A 19523-nucleotide genomic window follows, 5' to 3' on the forward strand; every position below is an offset into this window, starting at 1 on the left:
TCAAACAGTATAGATGTGTCTCTCTTCAGCATGCAGAGCTGCCATCTACCCACCCTGACCCCAGAAGTTTTGACCATCCCAGGACACTGGCCATGATGGGACTTCTTCCCCTGCTCTTCTGGACTCTTTGTGCTATGCAAGCAATAGAGACGTCATTTGCTGAAGGTTTCTGTTGTGTCCACGAGCCTATGTTCCCAGGGCATACTGTTGTCACAACTCACTCCACACCGGCCATGTTCAGTGCAATTTCTGGACTTATACCAAGCATTTATACATGTATAACAGCTATTAGAAGGACCACGTTGCATTTCCCAAGAATTTGTATGCTATCTGGAGTTGCAAACTAACAGCTGGAGCAGAATTCTGCTTTGCATTTAGAAGTGATTTTTTGGCAAGCACAATATTCATGATTTTTTGTAAATGGATTTGGATATGTTTAGGCCAGAGTACACAGTCAAGTCCACCAAAGCCCTTGATCCTGCCACAGTGTAGCTCTGGTGACTTCACTCCTTCAGATGGCCTGCTAATGCCAAAGAGCTTTGAGCTTGTCCCTGATCTATGTAGTCTGTGAACTCTGTTTCCAACTAAAACATTAAAGCCAGTTCTTACTTTCTAAACTGTTCTTATTGTCATTCTTTCATTCTTCCAACCCAGTCTCCCTATCATAGATGCGCGTTGTCAAATGTATTCATTCAGCAAATACTTATTGCATCCTTATAAGTATGTTCTGGGTATAGCTGACAGCAAACAAAATAAGAAAACAAAGTATCCTACCCTCCTGGAGAGAGATAAAAACAAATGCTGATTAATGCTATCACACCAGAGGAGGGCCCTACATCTGACTTGAAGTTTTTAAAGGATTAACTTGGCTGCATGCTTAGAATAGACTATGAGGGAGCAAGAGTACTGGGAGGAAATAGCTGGGAGGCTACTTCAATGATCCAAGCAAGAGATTAGTGGATGAGATTCCTCGGTAATGGCCCAGGTATCACCTGCTCCTCAGAGCAGGAGGTGAGAAGTGAGAAGCTTTGGATATGTAGAGAAGGCAAAGTTTATAAGATTTAATAACATGATGTTTGTGAATAAAAGATGAATAAGGATGACTCCATGGTTTTTGGCCTGAGCAACTATGTGCTGGTTTGTATATATTATGTCCCCCAGAAAAAGTAATATTCTTTAATGCAATCTTGTGGGAGCAGACGTATTAGTGCTAATTAGGTAGGAACATATTGATTGAGTTTTTCCATGGAGATGTGACTCAGTCAACTGTGGGCAAGACCTCTGAATGGATAATTTCCATGGAAGTGTTACCCCACCCATTTGGGGTGGGTCCGAATTAAATCACTGGAGCCATATAAAGAGTTCACAGAAAGAAGGAGCTCAGAGCAATTGAGAGTGACATTTTGATAAGCAGCTGCAGCTAAGAGAGGACAAAATGCCCCAAGAGCAACATTTTGGAGAACACCATTTTGAAACACCACCTAGGAACAAACAGACACCAGCCACATGCATCCCCAACTAACAGAGGTTTTCTGGACACCAATGGCCATCCTTCAGTGAAGGTACTCAGTTGCTGATGCCTTATCTTGGACACTTTATGGCCTTCAGACCATAATTTTGTAACCAAATAAACCCCCTTTATAAAAGCCAGTCCATTTCTGGTGTTTTGTAAACAGCAGCATTAGCAAACCAGAACAGATTTTGGTACCAGGAGTGGGGTGCTGCTGTGTTTGCAAATACCAAACATGTTGGAACAGCTTTTTAAGTGGATAAGGGGAAGATTCTGGAAGAATCATGAGGCGCTTGATAGAAAATGCCTAGATTGCTTTAAAGAGACTGTTTGTGGAAATATGGACTCTAAAGATACTTCTGAAGAGGCCTTGAACAGAAATGTTGAATGTAACATTGCAAACTGGAAGAAAGGTGATCCTTGTTTTAAAGCAGCAGAGAATTTGGCAAACTTGAATCCTGTAGTTGGATAGAAGGCAGAATTTGAAAACAATGGGCTGGGATACTTAGCTGATGAGATTTCTACACTAAATATTGAAAGTGTGGCCTGGCTTCTCCTTGCAGCTATAGTAAAATGTGAGAGGAGAGAGATAAACTTAGAACTGAACTCTTAGGTTCAAAGAAACCAGAAACTGATGGTTTGAAAAATTCTGGGCTCCCAAAAAGTGAGACCACAGGAGCTACAGCCCCATGTGGGGATTTAACCAAACATGAACCTGACCGCCATTTCAGTACAAGCCAGGATTGGAGATGGAGTTATCCAGAAAGGATTTGTGGAAAGTCCTATTGTCTGATGGCTTCAACCCTTGTGTGCTTCATGCCAAGCCAACAAGATTTTCAACAGAACTGTGTAGCTGGAGCCATGGCCGGTCTGGACTGGAGGGGGCAGAGGAACAAATTGAAGGAAAAATTTCTTCAAAGACAGAGCCATGGAGATTGAGGTCTGGAGTCAAGAGGTCCCAGGCTGGGAGAGTGAAGCAGCCCATGCACATGGAAATGGTGAGTTTGCCCCGGAGGCAGAGCACAGGCCTTCCACTTCAATGCTTAGAAAGAATGCTGCCACCCCAGGCCTCAGAGAGTGTGGAGCACATTCCCAAAGGATTGGGGAAAGCCTGACCACCACCCCATTGTTCAGAGAGGGGAGAGATTTTGCCCGGGACAGGCAGAGTCCGGGTGGCACCTTGATGTTTGAGGAGGGTGGGGCCAAGAAAAAGGTGGTCTCCCCAATGTGTGAATATGTTGGAGCACTCACCCCAGTGTTTGGAGAGAAAAGGGCTGCCACAAAGGCCCTTAGAAAGGGTTGGACTCCCACTCTTCAAGCCTCAAGGACAAAATGTCATTCTATAAATGACTATCAGACTTTGAAATCTAATGGAGTTTGCTCTGCAGGTTTTAGTAATTGTTTTGGTCCCTTAAACCCTGTTTTCTTTTCAGTTTTTCCTTATGGAAATGGGACTGTTTAGCCTATGAATGTCCCTCCTTTGTATACTGGCAGCAGATAACTTGTTCTAAGTTTAACAGGTCCACAGCCAGAGGGGAATTTTGCTTTAGGACAGACCATGCCTGTAACTGATTTTGATGGGATCTTGTACTTACCTATCGTTACTGATAGGATTTGAGTTTTTGTGATATAGTGATGGGATGAATGTATTTTGTATTTGGAAAGAATATGTTTTTCTGGGGTCCAGGGGGTGGAATGTGCTGGTTGTATATATTATGTCCCCCAGAAAAAGCCATATTCTTTAATGCAATCTTGTGGGGGCAGACGTATTAGTGTTGATTAGGTTGGAACCTGTTGATTGAGTTTTTCCATGGAGATGTGACTCAATCAACTGTGGGCAAGACCTTTGGATAATTTCCTTGGAAGTGTTACCCTGCCCATTCGGGGTGGGTCTGAATTAAATCACTGGAGCCATATAAATGAGCTGACAGAGGGAACTCAGAGCAGCTAAGAGTGACATTTTGGAGAGCAACTGAGAGTGACATTTTGAAGAGCAGCTGAAGCTTAGAGAGGACAAAACACCCCAAGAGCAACATTTTGGAGAACGCCATTTTGAAACGCCACCTGGGAAAAAGCGGATGCCAGCCACATGCCTTCTGAGCTAACAGAGGTTTTCCGGATGCCAATGGCCATCCTTCAGTGAAGGTACCCTATTGTTGATGCCTTACCTTGGACATTTTATGGCCTTAAGACTGTAACTGTGTAACCAAATAAACCCTTTATAAAAGCCAGTCCATTTTTGGTGTTTTGCAAATGGCAGCATTAGCAAACTGGAACAAACTGTTTGAATAATTGTGTCAATTCCTCAGATGAGGAAGGCTGGGAGAAGAGAAGGTTGGGGAGTGGAATAAGGAGTTAAGTTTTGAACAAGTGAAATGTGAGTGCCTATTTGACACCTAAGTGGAGTTCTCTCATAGACAATTCAATAAACAATTCTGGGGTTCTGGTGAGAAGCAGAGCTATAGACATATATTTTGGCTTATGAATAAAAACATCATGGAAATGAAAACAAACACCTAGCGAATAAGTGTATGCAGAAAAGAGGTCTAAGGACTGAGCATGCCCTGAAGTACTCCACCATTTAGAATTAAGGAGGAAGAGGAATGTCCAGCAGAAAACACATAGGACCAGCCAGTGAGACAGGAGAATATGATTCCTGGAAGCCAAGTGAAGCATAAACTAAAGTTCACAGTAGTGGACCAGCAGCATTAAGGTCACTGGAAACTGGTTAGAAATGCATATTCTCAGGCCCTGCCCAAGAGTCACCAAATCAGAAAGCTGGATTTTTTACCAGTCCTCCAGGACATTCTGATACACACTAAAGTTTGAGAACCAAAAGAATTCAGTAAAGATGCTGATATTGTCACAAACATTAGGACTGGTGGCTTGATGTCCTGAGCCCTCTATCATGGGACTTGCCCTTATGAAGCTCATTACCGCAAAGGAGAGGCTAAACTTGCATAAATTGTGCCTAAGAGTCTCCCCTTGAGTAACTCTTTGTTGCTCAGATGTGGCCCTCTCTCTCTCTCTAGCTAAACCACCTCAGCAGGTGAATTCACTGCCCTCCCCCCATGTGGGACCCGACTCCCAGGAGTGTAAATCTCCCTGGCAACACAGAATATGACTCCTAGAGATGAATCTGGACCCGGCATCATGGGATTGAGAAATCCTCTTGACCAAAAGGGGGATGCGAAATGAAAGAAAATAGAGTTTCACTGGTTGAGAGATTTCAAATGGAGTCAAGAGGTCACTCTGGTGGACATTCTTATGCACTATACAGATAACACCTCTTAGGCTTTAATGTATCAGAATAGCTAGAAGTAAATACCTGAAACTGTCAAACTCCAACCCAGTAGTCTGCACTCCTGAAGACGATTGTATAACAATGTAGATTACAAGGGGTGTCAGTGTGATTGTGAAAACCTTGTAGCTCACAAACCCTTCATCTAGTGTATGGATGGATGTGTAGAAAAATGGCGACAAAAACTAAATGAAAAATAGGGTGGGATGGGGGTTGATTTGGGTGTTCTTTTTTACTTTTATTTTTTATTCTTATTCTGATTCTTTCTGATGTAAGGAAAATGTTCAAAAATAGATTGTGGTGATGAATGCATAACTATATGATGGTACTGTGAATAGCTGATTGTACACCATGGATGATTGTATGGCATGTGAATATATTTCAATAAAACTGAATTTAAAAAAAAAAAAACAAAAAAAAAGAATTCAGTAAAGGTGATATTGAAAAGAAATTGCAAGAGTCCCCAGAAGTATTTGCTAGAGCCCAAACCGAATATATACCCATTAAACTCTGTAAGCTGTGCTAGATTTTAAAGTATTTTTCTTTTGTAGTATTAGGTATTTTTATATGACTAGCAGCTTTGTGGAACAAGTATCTTTAAAAGTCTTCCTTTTTAAATTTTCACCAGACTTGTGTTACCACATATAGTAGCTACTGTTTCAAGGGCCTTGTGCCTCTAACAATTCTTCTTTTGGAAACAGATCCTACCACCCTCCCCATCTCTTTCCAACCATCCTCAACCACTTACAACCCACATTGTAAGTCTGAATATAAAATAAATTTGCATGAAAAAAATTTCCTTACAGGATAAAATTTTAAAATATATGTTTTAGACCACTGGTTCCCAAATCTGGCTGATCATCAGAATCATCTGGGAAGTTTTTGGTTTTTGGTTTTGTTTTTTGGTGTGTGTGTGTGTGTGTGTGTGTGTGTGTGTGTGTGTGTTTAATGTAGATTTCTGGGCTCCACTCCAGACCTATGAAAATAGAATCTTGAAGTAGGGCCCAGAATCTGTTTTTTATATAGATTTTGATGATTAGCTAGGCTTAGGAGCAACCGTTATACACTTTTAAGTGCTTTAGCAATTCAGGAACCACCAAAATCTGTCAGAGCTGAGCAGTCAAAGGAAACTCTGCAGTGGAAGTGGGATTTGATAGAGAAGGGCAGACAGTCGACTGTAGCAGGCTGTAGACTAATAAGCAGAGAAAAGGCACTGGTCTCTGGGTGAGCAATAATGTAACAAAGGTAAGAGGTTACACAAGCTGATGCATTTGTGGTCCTATGATTTGATCAGACTCACCAGAAAGTAGAGGTGTGCAGTGAGAATTACAGGAGATAGGTTAGGCAAGGAAACATCAACAGCTAGTTCCAGTAAGTGACAGCTCAAGCTTCAAAATAGATGAGTGTGACACAAAAAATTTAAGAAAGGGAGTTAGATCCTCCAGCCTTGCACTAACAAACTAAAGCCCCTAAACAGGTGATTCTGGGCTAAACGAGATTTCATCCAGATTTGTGATCCTGGGTAAAATGAAAACACAGAACTAAATGGCATCTAAGATTTCTTGCAGATCTAACCTCTATGATTCTACTTATAAATCCCACTATCTTCATCATTTCCAATGAGTCCTTTTAAGCATTCTTTGCTGTTCTTTGAATTTTACTTCTCTCCATTTTGGAGAGAATAAATTACCAAGTAATATGGGTGACAGTGGGTGATTTTCTTCACTAATCTCACAATAGGAAGTCCTGCATCTATATTCCAGTAGCAAACAATCTGAAACAATACACACCTTTCTCCAAGGTTTGCTCTAGAGACTGTGATGTTAATACAGATTTGTTGGCTGAGATAAGGCCTTAAAAAATACACACACACTAAAGATGGATCCATATACCATGTCAACCTGGAGGAATAAATGTCCGCAATAAACAACATGTTAGATAAATCTGACGTGACAAGCACTTCTGTGGTGTAGCCATTTTACCCTCAAGACTTAGTGATACATGAAGCCTAATTTACTCATGGGAAAAAGACTTACACCTTCTATTTCCAAGTACGCTTGACACAACCAAAAATCAATTTTCTATTCTTTATAAAGTTAGCTCCAATCTGTCAAGATTCATCCCTCTGTGGCCTCTTCTCCAGCCATGTCCCTTTTTCCATCATGTTATTTAATGACTACTATTGCAAATCATAGAGATGAAGATTCAATAGGAGATAAAATGCTACGGCTGAAATAGAGAATTCAGTTTTACCCACTTTAATACTGTCTTGCTGAAAGCTCATGAGATTATTCTCAGGAACAGTTCCTTTGTTTGTTTGTTTGTTTGTTTCCTATAAAGTGAAAAATAATGTCCAATAGAGATTTCAAGGACAAAAGAATTATGATAAAGGTATACAAAAAAAGCAACAAGCAAGATGAACTTAATAAAGCCTCCTTTTCTTAAGTTTGCTTAGTGCTATGACTATGTACTATATCAGGGATATCCAATGTATCAAAATTCCCAATAAAAGACTTACAGGATAAAAGCTGTAGAGGAAATACAATGATTTAGTCTGGAAGCCCTAGTTCTGTTCTTCTTATGTGATCTGCATCCTGACAAATGATCTCTTTAAAGGTGGTGCCAGGATATAGTGGAACTTACTTCCTACCAAAAAAATTTCCAGCTAAGGAGCATCAAAACCATTCCATTAACTGCTTACTGACCTATCTTAGTAGGTTTAAGGATTAAAAAAATTTAAAACAGCATCTTACACGGTCTCTACAGCTAACAGTATGATGGATAAGGATAATGTCAAGAAAAATGTTATGAAGCAATAAAAGCCAGTAATACTTATTATATTGGACATACATCTAAGTACAAATATGATCAATGACAACAACGGAGGTCTTTTTTAACTGTAATTATCGGGGAAGGTTTTGTGAAAAATCAGATTTGAACTAGACTTTGAGGTGTATCAGCAAAAGTTAGAGACCTTAATATTTTAAGGGTGTCCTTTGAACGTCTTATAAATTCTACCACTTAAGTTCATTTATAATTTTTATTAGAGTGTTTGTATCTAATTTTTTATTAGACTATTTGTAAATAACAGAAAAATCATGCAGAAATTACAGTTTCCATATAATCCCCTCAAACATTCAGTTTTTCTCATTATTAACATTTTGAGTTCGATCTTTTTGTTGTACAGTTCTATGGGTTTAGTTTATTCCAGTAACATATATACAATCTACAATTTCCCATTTTAATCATTTTAATCACATTCAAATATACAATTCAATGGTGGTAATTACATTCACAATGTTGTGCTACCATTACCACCACCCATTATCAAAACTTCTCTATCACCCCAAACAGAAATTCTGTACCAATTAAACATAAACTCCTCATTTCCCATCCAACCCTGGCCCCGTACTCGTTTCTGACTCTATAAATTTGCACATTCTAATTATTTCATATGTGAGATCATACAGTATTTGTCCTTTTGTGCCTGGCTTTTGGACAAAACCTCAGTATATTTTGCACTAGTTCCCTTCTCTCCATTTCCTCTGCCACTGCACTCATTCAAGTCACCATCATTTCTCACCTGAACACCTGCAACAGCCTCGTTCCTGCTTCTGACTTTAGCTCCCTTAATCCATTCCCCATTTAGAAACAAGGGAGTTATCAAAACCTCCATAGAATGATGTCTTTCCCCAGCCCAAAGCTCTGCAGAAGTTGCCCATTGGTTAGCATTTTCTGATACAATCCAAAAATTTCTATGTAACCTATAAGGTCCTTCATGATCTGGGTTTTTTGTACGTCTCTGACCTCATCTCGATATGCTCTCTCCACCCTTGACCAAGTCGGCCTGCTTTCAGTTCCTGGAACATTCCATGTTCTTTCCACCTCATTGCCCTTGCCTGTCTATTTTATTGCTGTAGGGTGTCTGGCACATAGTAGCTGCCCAATAAATGTAAGTTGAATCAATGAATAATTGTTTCTTCTTCTGATCTGGAATCCCCACAAGAACAGAGAGTTGCTACACGGTAAGTTATGGGAACACAGGCTAAAGCACAACAGAATTTTCAGCAAATTACTGCTTTATTACTTATACAGTAAAAACTGTCCAAAAGAGCAGGGGAAGAGATCCCGCCATGGCCAGTCTCCCAGAGTCAATGTCGGTTGATGGCAGCTCTGCTCACCCCACTTCACCTTGGAGCGAAGAGACACCTGTACTGTCTGAGAGTGGGATATTTATACAACTCAGGGCAAGGGTCCCTGCCACTAAGAGTTCCTGCCCTGATAAGCAGCTGAGGCTGCTTGCTCCCAATTTCTGGGTTTAAGGTATGGTCAGGCCTTTTCATTAGACTTGTATCTCCCCTAGGCTGCAGAATGAAAACACACTGAAACATCTGCACACAATAGAAAATGAGGTGAGAGTAGGTAAGGGCTGGGAGATGGCTGCTTGGTGTGTTTGTGATTTCCCCAGCAGACACCATGTATTTTTTTTATTCCCCATCACATCCCAGAAGCCAGAACAGCACTAGTGCAGAGTCAGTGCTCCATAAATAGTTATTGAAAGAAGAAAACAACAAAGGAATGAAGGAAAGAAGAAAGGAGAGAATGAAGGAACAAATGAATGAACAAATGAATGAGGAATTGAATGAACAAATAGCAAATCTGCTGCATGAGTTTTGCTTGAAGGACATGTTATTATCCTTGTCATTATTGTGATAATTCTTAATTTCCTTTGAAACACATATAATAGCACCATGACCCATCACAGAATAATGATAAAAAAGCCTATCTTACTATTCACCCTATTAGAATTGTTGTGTGACTATCGATTTGACTAAATGTGCTGTTTTGAAAAATAATGAATAGCAGTAAAAATTTCATAATTGTACCTAAATTAGCCCCAAAGCATTATCACTAATACCCACTGCTCATATTTCCAAATGCCAACTGATAACAAAGTATGCATGTTTTCAGTCATTTTAACAAGTCACATGGATATTAAAAGGATTAGGTACACGATAGAAACGTCTTAATAGCATCCATGTAAAGTAGTTTGATTCCTATAAAATAATTGCATATGCACAGAGAAACATTGTGTTATTCTAATGCTGGAGGTTTATTACTTCAGTGACATCAGCAAAATGAATTGTACTTTTTTATTACAGCAAGACATATTCCACTATCTGTTGGATTTAACAAACATGTACCATCAAGATTGCTTCATATTTAGTACCCCAGGGTACCTTGCAGTAATAATGTATAATAAAAGGAAAACTGTTTTGCAAACTTTCTTGTAAATTTATTCTTTCTTTCCCATTGACCATGTGTTAAGAGATTAAAAATACAAAAAAAAATAAAAGAAAAAAAAACAGGTAACATTTTTTTGAGCACAAAGATGTACATGGCACTAGAACAAACTTAGTATCCAAATCACACTATGTCAGCCAACCAGGAATTTATAGTATTGTATGAAGACAGTGAAATCACAGAACACGGGATTAAATGACTTTTTTTAACTGTATTGTCAAAAGAGCTGCAAAGACCTCTTATGGGTACGAAATATAATTGCATGTGATATACTTTGTTGGGGGAACATAAACTCTTCAAGGTACAAATTTGGCCTCATTCACCACAATTTAAATTTCAATCTCACAAAGAACTCAATTGAGTATTTTCTCAAGCCAGAAAAATGAACATTAAACTGATTTTAAGATGAAAGTAAATGCAACTTAAAGCAAGGAAATTGGAATAGAAGTTTCCTAAAATTGAATAATCTGTGATTTTGTTCTAAGAGTACTGGACCAGTTTTTAGGAGGTAAGACTTTTCTAAGGACAATTCACTGACATCTCAGGAGCTGTTTTTCTGGAAATATTAATGACCTTAATAATTCTCTTTACTGTCAATTTTTATGATTGATTTCATTTATCTCCTGCTAATATGATAATATCATATCATAATGATAACACAGAACTTCTACTACAGTTAACTATCCAGTTTCATTCTCTGCTTTTCTTTCCTGCCCATTAAAAATAATACAGTACACATGATTTTTTTTAAATCTTAATAAACTTACAAATCCAGCTCTCTAAAACAATTTTAATAATTTTCTCCTAACTAGGAGAAAAGTGGAAACTATAGAAGACCTCCAAAATAACACTCATAATTCTGCTTTCAAGAGTTAATCACTGGTAACATTTTCACATGTTCATTTATATTTCATGCACTCTAAGCAGTCATTGATGCAGTTAATCAACAAATATTTATTAATTGTCTGCTATGTGGTAGTCATTGTTCTAAATACTGGTGTTATTACCCTGAATAGAACACTTAAAATACCTGCCCCTTTGGAACTAATATACTGGTGATGGGGGTAGATAATAAACAAATGCATAATATAGGAGTGTGTAAGTATTGCGAAGAAAAAGGACTTCCATCCTGAATAATAGCTAAACAGTGTCATTTACAGGAATGCAGAACACTCGGAAAGGAAAACACTGAAGAGAACGAAAAGTCTGGTTTTAGACTGTTCAGTTTTCAGGGGCCATTAGGTCATCCAGGAAGAGATGGTGCCATATTGTTTCTAATACTTTGTGTTTTACTTCTCTACTTGGGCTTTTATTGGTATTTTCCCATTTGAAAACAAATATTTCACCATGGTGATCTCAAAACCTACCTAGAAATCCACCAAAACTTATTTAACCAATTTCTTATTGTTGAACATTTAAATGTTTGCATTTTTTATAGCCCTAAAACCATAGGTAGAAATTCGTTTACGTTTATATTTCTAGAAATCCCTGATTATATTGTTGCAGTAATTCTTAATGCATATTTTTAAAATTTTTTATTTATATTGCCAATCTTCCTCCAGAAAGATTGTGTCAATTTTCACCCCACGAGCCTGCCACTCAGTGTTTTCTTTTAAAAAAAACACATTTCTTTGCTGATGTTGATATAATATAAAAATAATTGCTAACATTTATCAAGACCTTAGTACTTGGCAGACACTGTGCTATGCATTTACCTATATCATTTCATTGAAAGTTAAGAAATCTGAGGTTTAAAGAGTTAAATAACTTGACAACTCCTTCGGCTATTATGTGAGAGCTAAGACTTGAATTCAAGTCATCAGGCATTATAACTTCTTACTTAAATCACAAAATTATATGTGATTTAATTAACTGATAATTATTTGATCAATTATTGACAATTGCCAATTAATTGCCATTTAGTTATATTATATTTTCATATGTTTACTGCTTTTCTGTAATTTTGATGCTGTCAATTCATTCATGTATTTATTCTCCACCATTAAAGACTCTATTTAAACAATGTTGAGTGGAAAACACAGCCCAGAGCAGGAAAGATGGGAAACTCAGGTTAGAGAAAGAGATGCAGGCAGGATCAAGCAAATATTTGTTTTTTTAAATCCATTCCCAGGATTAATAGTTGTAAAAAGCCAGGGTCAGGACTGCTGCCTAAAAGGGCCCTGGGTCTGGATCCTATAATAAGCTGAACAGCCTGAAGTCCCGTGGCTTAAACAGAAGCCCCACTCCCAAGACCCAGAAGTCAAGTCTGAGTTACGGGGCAGCCACAGGATAGGTACATTCCTCCAAGACAGGAATTGGCGCTAGGGTGGAATGACGTGGCTTCCTCAGTTGGAAAGAGAAAAGAAGATGAGCACGAAGAGACTCAGCTCTGCCTGGCAGGACCCCACATGTGCTGTCCTTATAAATGAATGGACCCAACACAGCTGCGTGTGGAATAAGGCAGGCATAGCGTGGGTCAATCACCTTACCAAGATAGCTGTGGCCCTCTCTAATTGAACTGTACCCTTTACCCAAGTCAAACAAATGTACTCACTAAGGGCTTAATTTCTACAGACCCACTACCCTGCAAGAATCTTGGGTTTCCACAGCCTGGAAAAGCAGTATTTTGTAGAATGGAAAGCAGAGTCTCTAAATCAACAAGATCATGAGCAAAGTGACCTTTGATCAATCACATCACCAGAGATTGAATATAACATGCAATTAGGAATGTTTTCCTGAAACTAGAAATTGAATAATCTTAGTCAATCCCACCAGGAATGGAACGAGGAGGATGTTAGCAGAACATTGGAGCATCGGAGTGGACACAAGAGTGTCATCTTAAACACAGTAAGGAATTGTTCTTATCAGTTGCTTATGTGTAAAGAAACTAGAAGTTTCCCAGAAGACCTCTATTCGGGTTTGCTAATGCTGCTGTTTTGCAAAACACCAGAAATGGATTGGCTTTTATAAAGGGGGTATATTTGGTTACAGAATTAGTCTTAAGGCCATAGAGTGTCCAAGGTAAGGCATCAACAACAGGTTCCTTCACTGGGCAAAGGCCACTGGAGTCCAGAAAACCTCTTTTAGCTGGGAAGGCTCATGACTGGTATCCACTTGCTCTCAGGTTGCATTTCAAAATGGCATTCTCCAAAATGTTGCTCTTGGGGTGTTTTGTCCTCTCTTAGCTGCAGGTTTTCCAAAATGTCCCTCTCAGTTGCTCTCCAAAATGTCAGTCTTAGCTGCTCTCTATCTGGACCTGTGTGGCTCTTTTTAAAGTACCCCAATGATCCAATAAAGACCCACCCTGAATGGGTGGGGTAACACCTCCATGAAAACTATCCAATCAAAGTTCTCGCCCACAGTTGATTAAGTCTGCCTTCTCAAGATGCATCAAAGATAATGGCGTTTTGGGGGCCATAATACATTCAAACTGGCACAACCTCTGTGCTGTACTTATCATAATTTAGCTACAGCAGAGTGAAGTATATGTATTATCATTATAAAACATGGATTTAATAATTTTCATCAAATCTTTTTGTCATCTTCCTAAAGACCACCACACACACACACACACACACACACACACACACACACACACACAAACAGAATATGGTCTTATATGGATTCCCGAACAATAAAAAGATTCTGACACCCAGAATGAACAGAACCAGATACATAGCACCTCATACAGAAAAAGCTGCCTTGCATACTGTACTACTCTTTTGTATTAATCATTTAATACACCTTGTGAAACATGCTGACACGGATATTATTAAACCCACGTTAAGAATGAGGGAACCAAGACTCAAAAAGGATGACTTGCCCAAGTTCACACAACCAATAAGTGAGATCTGGAACTCTATCTCCTATGCAACAGCAAACCCATTCCCTTTATATATATTTTTTGTTGTTGTTGTTGAGATTGTTCACATACCATACAACTACCCAAAGATTCAAAGTGTACAAACAATTGTCAATGGTACCATGGTGCATCCATCACCACAATTAATTTTTTTCAATTTTTAGAATGTTTTCATTACTCCATAAAAGAAATAAAGACAAAAAAAGGAAACTCCAATCCTCCCATACCCCTAACCACTCCCCCTGCGATTATTGATTCATAGTTTTGGTATAGTGCATTTGTTACTGCTGATGAAAGAATTTTAAAATGCTACTAACTGTAGTATACAGTTTGCAATAGGTATATTTTTTCCTATATGCCTCTCTATTATTAACTTCTAGTTATAGTGTCATACATTTGTTCTAGTTTGTGAGAGAGATTTCTAATATTTGTACAGTTAATCATGGACATTGTCCACCACAAGATTCACTGTTTTATACAGTCCCATCTTTTAACCTCCAACTTTTCTTCTGGTGACATACGTGACTCTCAGCTTTCTCTTTTCATCACCTTCACACACCTTTCAGCACTGTTAGTTATTCTCACATGCTACCATCACCTCTGTCCATTTCCAAACATTTAAATTCACCCTAGTTGAACATTCTGCTCATAATAAGCAACTGCTCCCCATTCTTTCGTCTCATTCTATATCCTGGTAACCCATATTTCATGTCTATGAGTTTACATATTATAATCAGTTCATATCAGTGAGACCCTGCAATATTTGTCTTTATGTGTCTGTCTTATTTCACTCAATATAGTGCTCTTCAGTTTTCTTCATCAACCTATTTTTTAAGACGGTTTTGTTCACACACCATACATTCCGTCCTAAGTATACAATCATTGGTTCCCTGTATAATCACGCATTTATGTATTCAGCACCATCGCCACTATCTATATAAGGATATCTCCATTTCTTCCACAAAGAAGGAGGAAGAGTCAAACAAGGCAGAGAGACAAAAGAAAAGAGAGAGAGAGAGAGAGAGAGAGAGAGAGAGAGAGAGAGAGAGAGAGAGAAACACATGACAGCTAGAAAGCAACAAAAAGAAAGATAGCATTAACCTAAAGTAGAATAAAGAGTCAGACAACCTCACCAATGCCAGGAGTCCCATACTCTTCCCCTATCTGCCCCCCCTCACATGCATTTAGGTCTGGTATATTACCGTTGTTATATTAAAGGAAGCATAATACAATGTTTCTGTTAATTATAGCCTCTAGTTTGCATTGATTATACTTTCCCCCCAACCCCACCCTATTTTAACACCTTGCAATGTTGACATTCATTTGTTCTACCTCATGTAAAAACATATTTTTACCTTCTATTACAATCATTGAGCGTCCTAGGTTTCCCTGAGTTATACAGTCCCAGTCTTTATCTTTCATCTTTTGTTCTGGTGTCCCACATGGTCCTAACCTTCCTCTTTCAATGATACTCACAGTCATCTTTGTTCAGTGTACTTACATTGCTGTGCTACTATCTCCCAAAATTGTTTTCCAAACCTCTCACTCCTATCTTCTCCTTTCTGCTTGCAGTGCTTACTTTAGTGTTTCCTGTATAGCAGGTATCTTGTTCACAAACTCAGTCATTGTCTGTTTGTCAGAGAATATTTTAAGCTCTCCTTCATATCTGAAGGACAGTTTTGCCAGATATAGGATTCTTGGTTGGTGGTTTTTCTCTTTCAGTATCTTAAATGTATCACCCCACTTCCTTCTTGCCTCCATGGTTTCTATTGAGAAATCCACACATAGTCTTATCAAGCTCCCTTTGTATGTGATGGATCACTTCTCTCTTGCTGCTTTCAGGATTCTCTTTTTCTTTGATGTTGGATAATCTGATTATTAATTGTCTGGGCATAGGCCTATTCAGATCTATTCTGTTTGGGGTATGCAGTGCTTCTTGGATCCATAATTTTATATCTTTCTTAAGAGATAGGAAATTTTTGTTGATTATTTCCTCTATTACTGCTTCTGCCCCTTTTCCCTTCTCTTTTCCTTCTGGGACACCAATGACACATACATTCCTGCTTTTCATTTTGTCCTTAAGTTCCCAGAGATGTTTCTTGTATTTTTCCGTTCTTTTCTCTATCTGTTCTTTTGTGTGTAGGCTTTCAGTTGCCTTGTTCTCCAGTTCCTGAGTGTTTTCTTCTGCCTCTTGAGATCTGCTGTTGTATGTTTCCATTGTGTCTTTCATCTCTTGTGTTGTGCCTTTCATTTCCATAGATTCTGCCAGTTGGTTTTTTGAACTTTCAATTTTTACCTTATGTATACTCAGTGTTTTCATTATACAGTTCATCTCTTTTGCCGTATCTTCCCTAAACTTTTTGAACTGATTTATTATTAGTTGTTTAAATTCCTGTATCTCAGCTGAAGTGTAATTTTGTTCCTTTGACTGGGTCCTAACTTCATTTTTCTTAATGTAGGTTGTAGTTTTCTGTTGTCTAGGCATGGTTTCCTTGGTTACCCCAATCAGGTTTTTCCAGGCCAAAATGGGCTCAGGTCCCAGAAGGAAGAACTATTCAGTATCTGGTCTCCCTGAGGGTGTCTTGGAAAATTGGTACACCCTGTGAGGCCTCAAATCACTGTGCTTTTCTCCCTACCAGGTGGCACCTGTCAGCCTGTAACTCCAGACTGGTGTAAGGAGGTGTGCCCTGTGGTTATTTTCCCTGAGGCTTTGGGGTCTGGTTCTGAATGGAAGGTGGGTAGTAGAGCTGGGCCCCAACTCTTTCCTCTTAGGGAAGATGGACCCCCTAGGGAGAGGTCATTAGCATTTGAATGGTCTCTCTCTGCCTGTGCTATCTCCACCATTGTCTGGGTCAGAGTGCTGTGAACTGAAAATGGCTGAGACTTTCTCCACTGAGCCAAAACAGAGACAGAAAGCCCCTTCAGGGCCAGTCCACAGCCACCCTCCGGCTCTCAAAGGGTAGTTGTCACCCAAAGCTTCTGTCTACTTGTTGGGGATTCGGAGCTTGTATAGAGCAGTCCACGTTTGTTAATTAAAACCCCAGTTGGAGCTCAGCTGAGCTGTATTCACTTTCTTGGAGACAGCTGCTCTCTAGCACCACAAGGCTTTGCAGCTTGGGCCATGGGGGGAGGGGGCTCCCAGCTTGGATCTGAAGTTTTTACTTACAGATCTTATGCTGCCATCTTGGGCATTCCCCCCTATTCATGTTGGTGTATGATGAGTGGAAACTCACATTTGTCCCCCTGCAGTTATTCCAGATTATTTACTAGTTGCTCCTGGTTGTTTATTAGTTGTTCCAGAGGGACTAACTAGCTTCCACTCCTCTCTATGCTGCCATTTTAGAACTACACTGTCCCATTTCCTTTTGTGTTTAATCAGGTTTTTGCACTTTACTATGATTTTGAAGTTAAAAAAATAAATAAATAAAGCATATACTGCAATGTTTTGGTTCAATAAGCTTATCATAAAATTTTCTTTTTAAAACGAAGTTTTCACAGTTGGTCATGGAAGCTGTGAAAATTCTCTCATGGCTTTGAGAGACTTGTTTACTGCTCATTGATCGTCGTGACAATGCTACCATAAATAACCCCAGAGAGATTGCTGTGTATAATCACAGAAGACATCCATATTCATGAGTCACCTGTCAGCTCTCCAATCTCATCCTTTCCAATACCTGACAACATGTCATCTAGGACTCTGCATTTTTGACACAAAGCTGACTCTCTCAAGAAGTTGAAAATGATGCAGTGCTACAATGATTTGTGGTTGAAGAAAATGAAATAATGCCCACAATTTAGGGAGAAGAATGTGTATGGATTTCCAGGTCACTGGGAACTGTTCTTTGTCCTACCCTCACAGTGCAAGGATCCAGTCTCAGAGATGGAAATTCAAATCTACTTTTCACCTTTGGTAGAACAATACCAACTGGCTCGCTTCACATGAAGTCAGATATAGAATTCTCTCTCAGAATCTCTTAAAACAGACTATCTAGTAGCAACTTACCCTGATATGGTGCATATCACCCATGGAAGAAAGGCTTTGGTCATGGGGACAGGATTAGTTGTTAGGAGTCAGAATGCCACGAAGTCATTTAGACTGAGGAGGCCAGGCAGGAAATAGAGGTCAGAATAGCAGGGCTGGCCAACAAGTTCAGAAGTACACACTTACACCCAGGAACAGGGCAGAGTGTGAGATTCCGATGAGCAAGAGCCAGGAGTCAAGCAATTCACCACAGTGAGACTGAGGCAGGAAGGCAATAATTCACAAGGACAATCCACAGGGAAGGAGAAGCAAGTAGCAGAGGTCACAGCAAGTGGACGGTTCAAAGACTGGGGACTCAAGTGAGTCATTCAAGGAATCAGTAGTCAAGGCACCATGTCATAAATCCAACTCTGATTAAAAAAATTGTCCCAGCCAAAGGCCTCATTGATACTGCCTGCCAAGTCTCAGTATACAGCTGCAAAGAGATAAGTGGCTTCACCTGTCTAGGAGATGACAGCTGGTGGTTCTGAAAAACAGAAGCCAAAATTAAAAGTCCAATTTGCCAGTTGATCAAGACAGCAACATAAGATGATCCAGGGTGACGTTCCCTCACAGAATCTTTGGCGTCACTAGCAGCTACCTCTACACAACCATTATCTACAACATCTCTGTTAGCCTGGCCCTCTACACCCTATTTTTCTTCTCCAGGGCTCAGCCTGTATGGCTCAGCCTCTACACCCCTGTCCTCAAGTTCTTCATGGTCAGTTCTGTCATTTTTCTCTCCTGGCAAGGCATCCTCCTGGCAGAGCCAACCCCAAGATCCACTCAGCCAACGAATGGGTCTGCGAGGGCACCGTGGCTGCTGGCTACCAGGACTTCAGCATTAGCATGGAGATATTCTTTGCTGCTCTGGCCCTGGGCATGCCTTCACCCACAAGATCTATGCCGGGAAGAGGCTGGACGCGCAAGTGCCAACATGCAGCCCTTAAAGGCCACTGTGCTCCCATGAAGAGCATCTCCCACAGCCTCAGGGAGACCTTGAACCCACATGACATCGTGCAGGATGCCATCCACAACTTCTTGCCCACCTAGCAGCAGTACACACCACAGTCCACCCCAGAGCCTGGGTCTGCCCAGCATCACAGCACCCACCGCCTTTCGCGCTCTCACAGCCTCATTGGTGCCGGTGACAGTGAGAAGACTGCTGCTCAGCTCTGAAGAGTTCCATGTGCCGGCTCTGGCGGGAAAAGCACTGGCAGTCTCGGCCGAGCGAGCCCTCCCTCAGGCCTCACGCCCAGATGGGCCAGCATAGCTTTGATGTTGCTCTTTAATTTATTGGACCAGAATCACACATCACTTCCAGTGGAACAGCCAGATGCTGTCTGCCCAGGGGGCAACCCAGGCTCATTTATGGCCTTCAGGAATATTTATTCATGCCCAGCCCTACACTGCCTGGAGCAGGGCCTGAGGGTACTGGGAGCTGTTCCCATGCCCCTGCAGTAGAGGCTTGCATCGTGGACTAGTGGCTGCAGCCTCCTGAGGTCCTGCCCCAGGTGGGCACCCC

The 19523-nt window shown here is 40.1% G+C and overlaps 1 pseudogene; it reads left to right on the forward strand.

Moving 5' to 3' along the window:
* The first annotated feature begins 976 nt into the window (after positions 1 to 976).
* Positions 977 to 19177, forward strand: LOC119533007 (annotated as a pseudogene).
* Positions 19178 to 19523: the final 346 nt, after the last annotated feature.

This window comes from Choloepus didactylus, chromosome 4 (assembly GCF_015220235.1).
Source record: "Choloepus didactylus isolate mChoDid1 chromosome 4, mChoDid1.pri, whole genome shotgun sequence".
NCBI classification, from domain to species: Eukaryota; Metazoa; Chordata; class Mammalia; order Pilosa; family Megalonychidae; genus Choloepus; species Choloepus didactylus.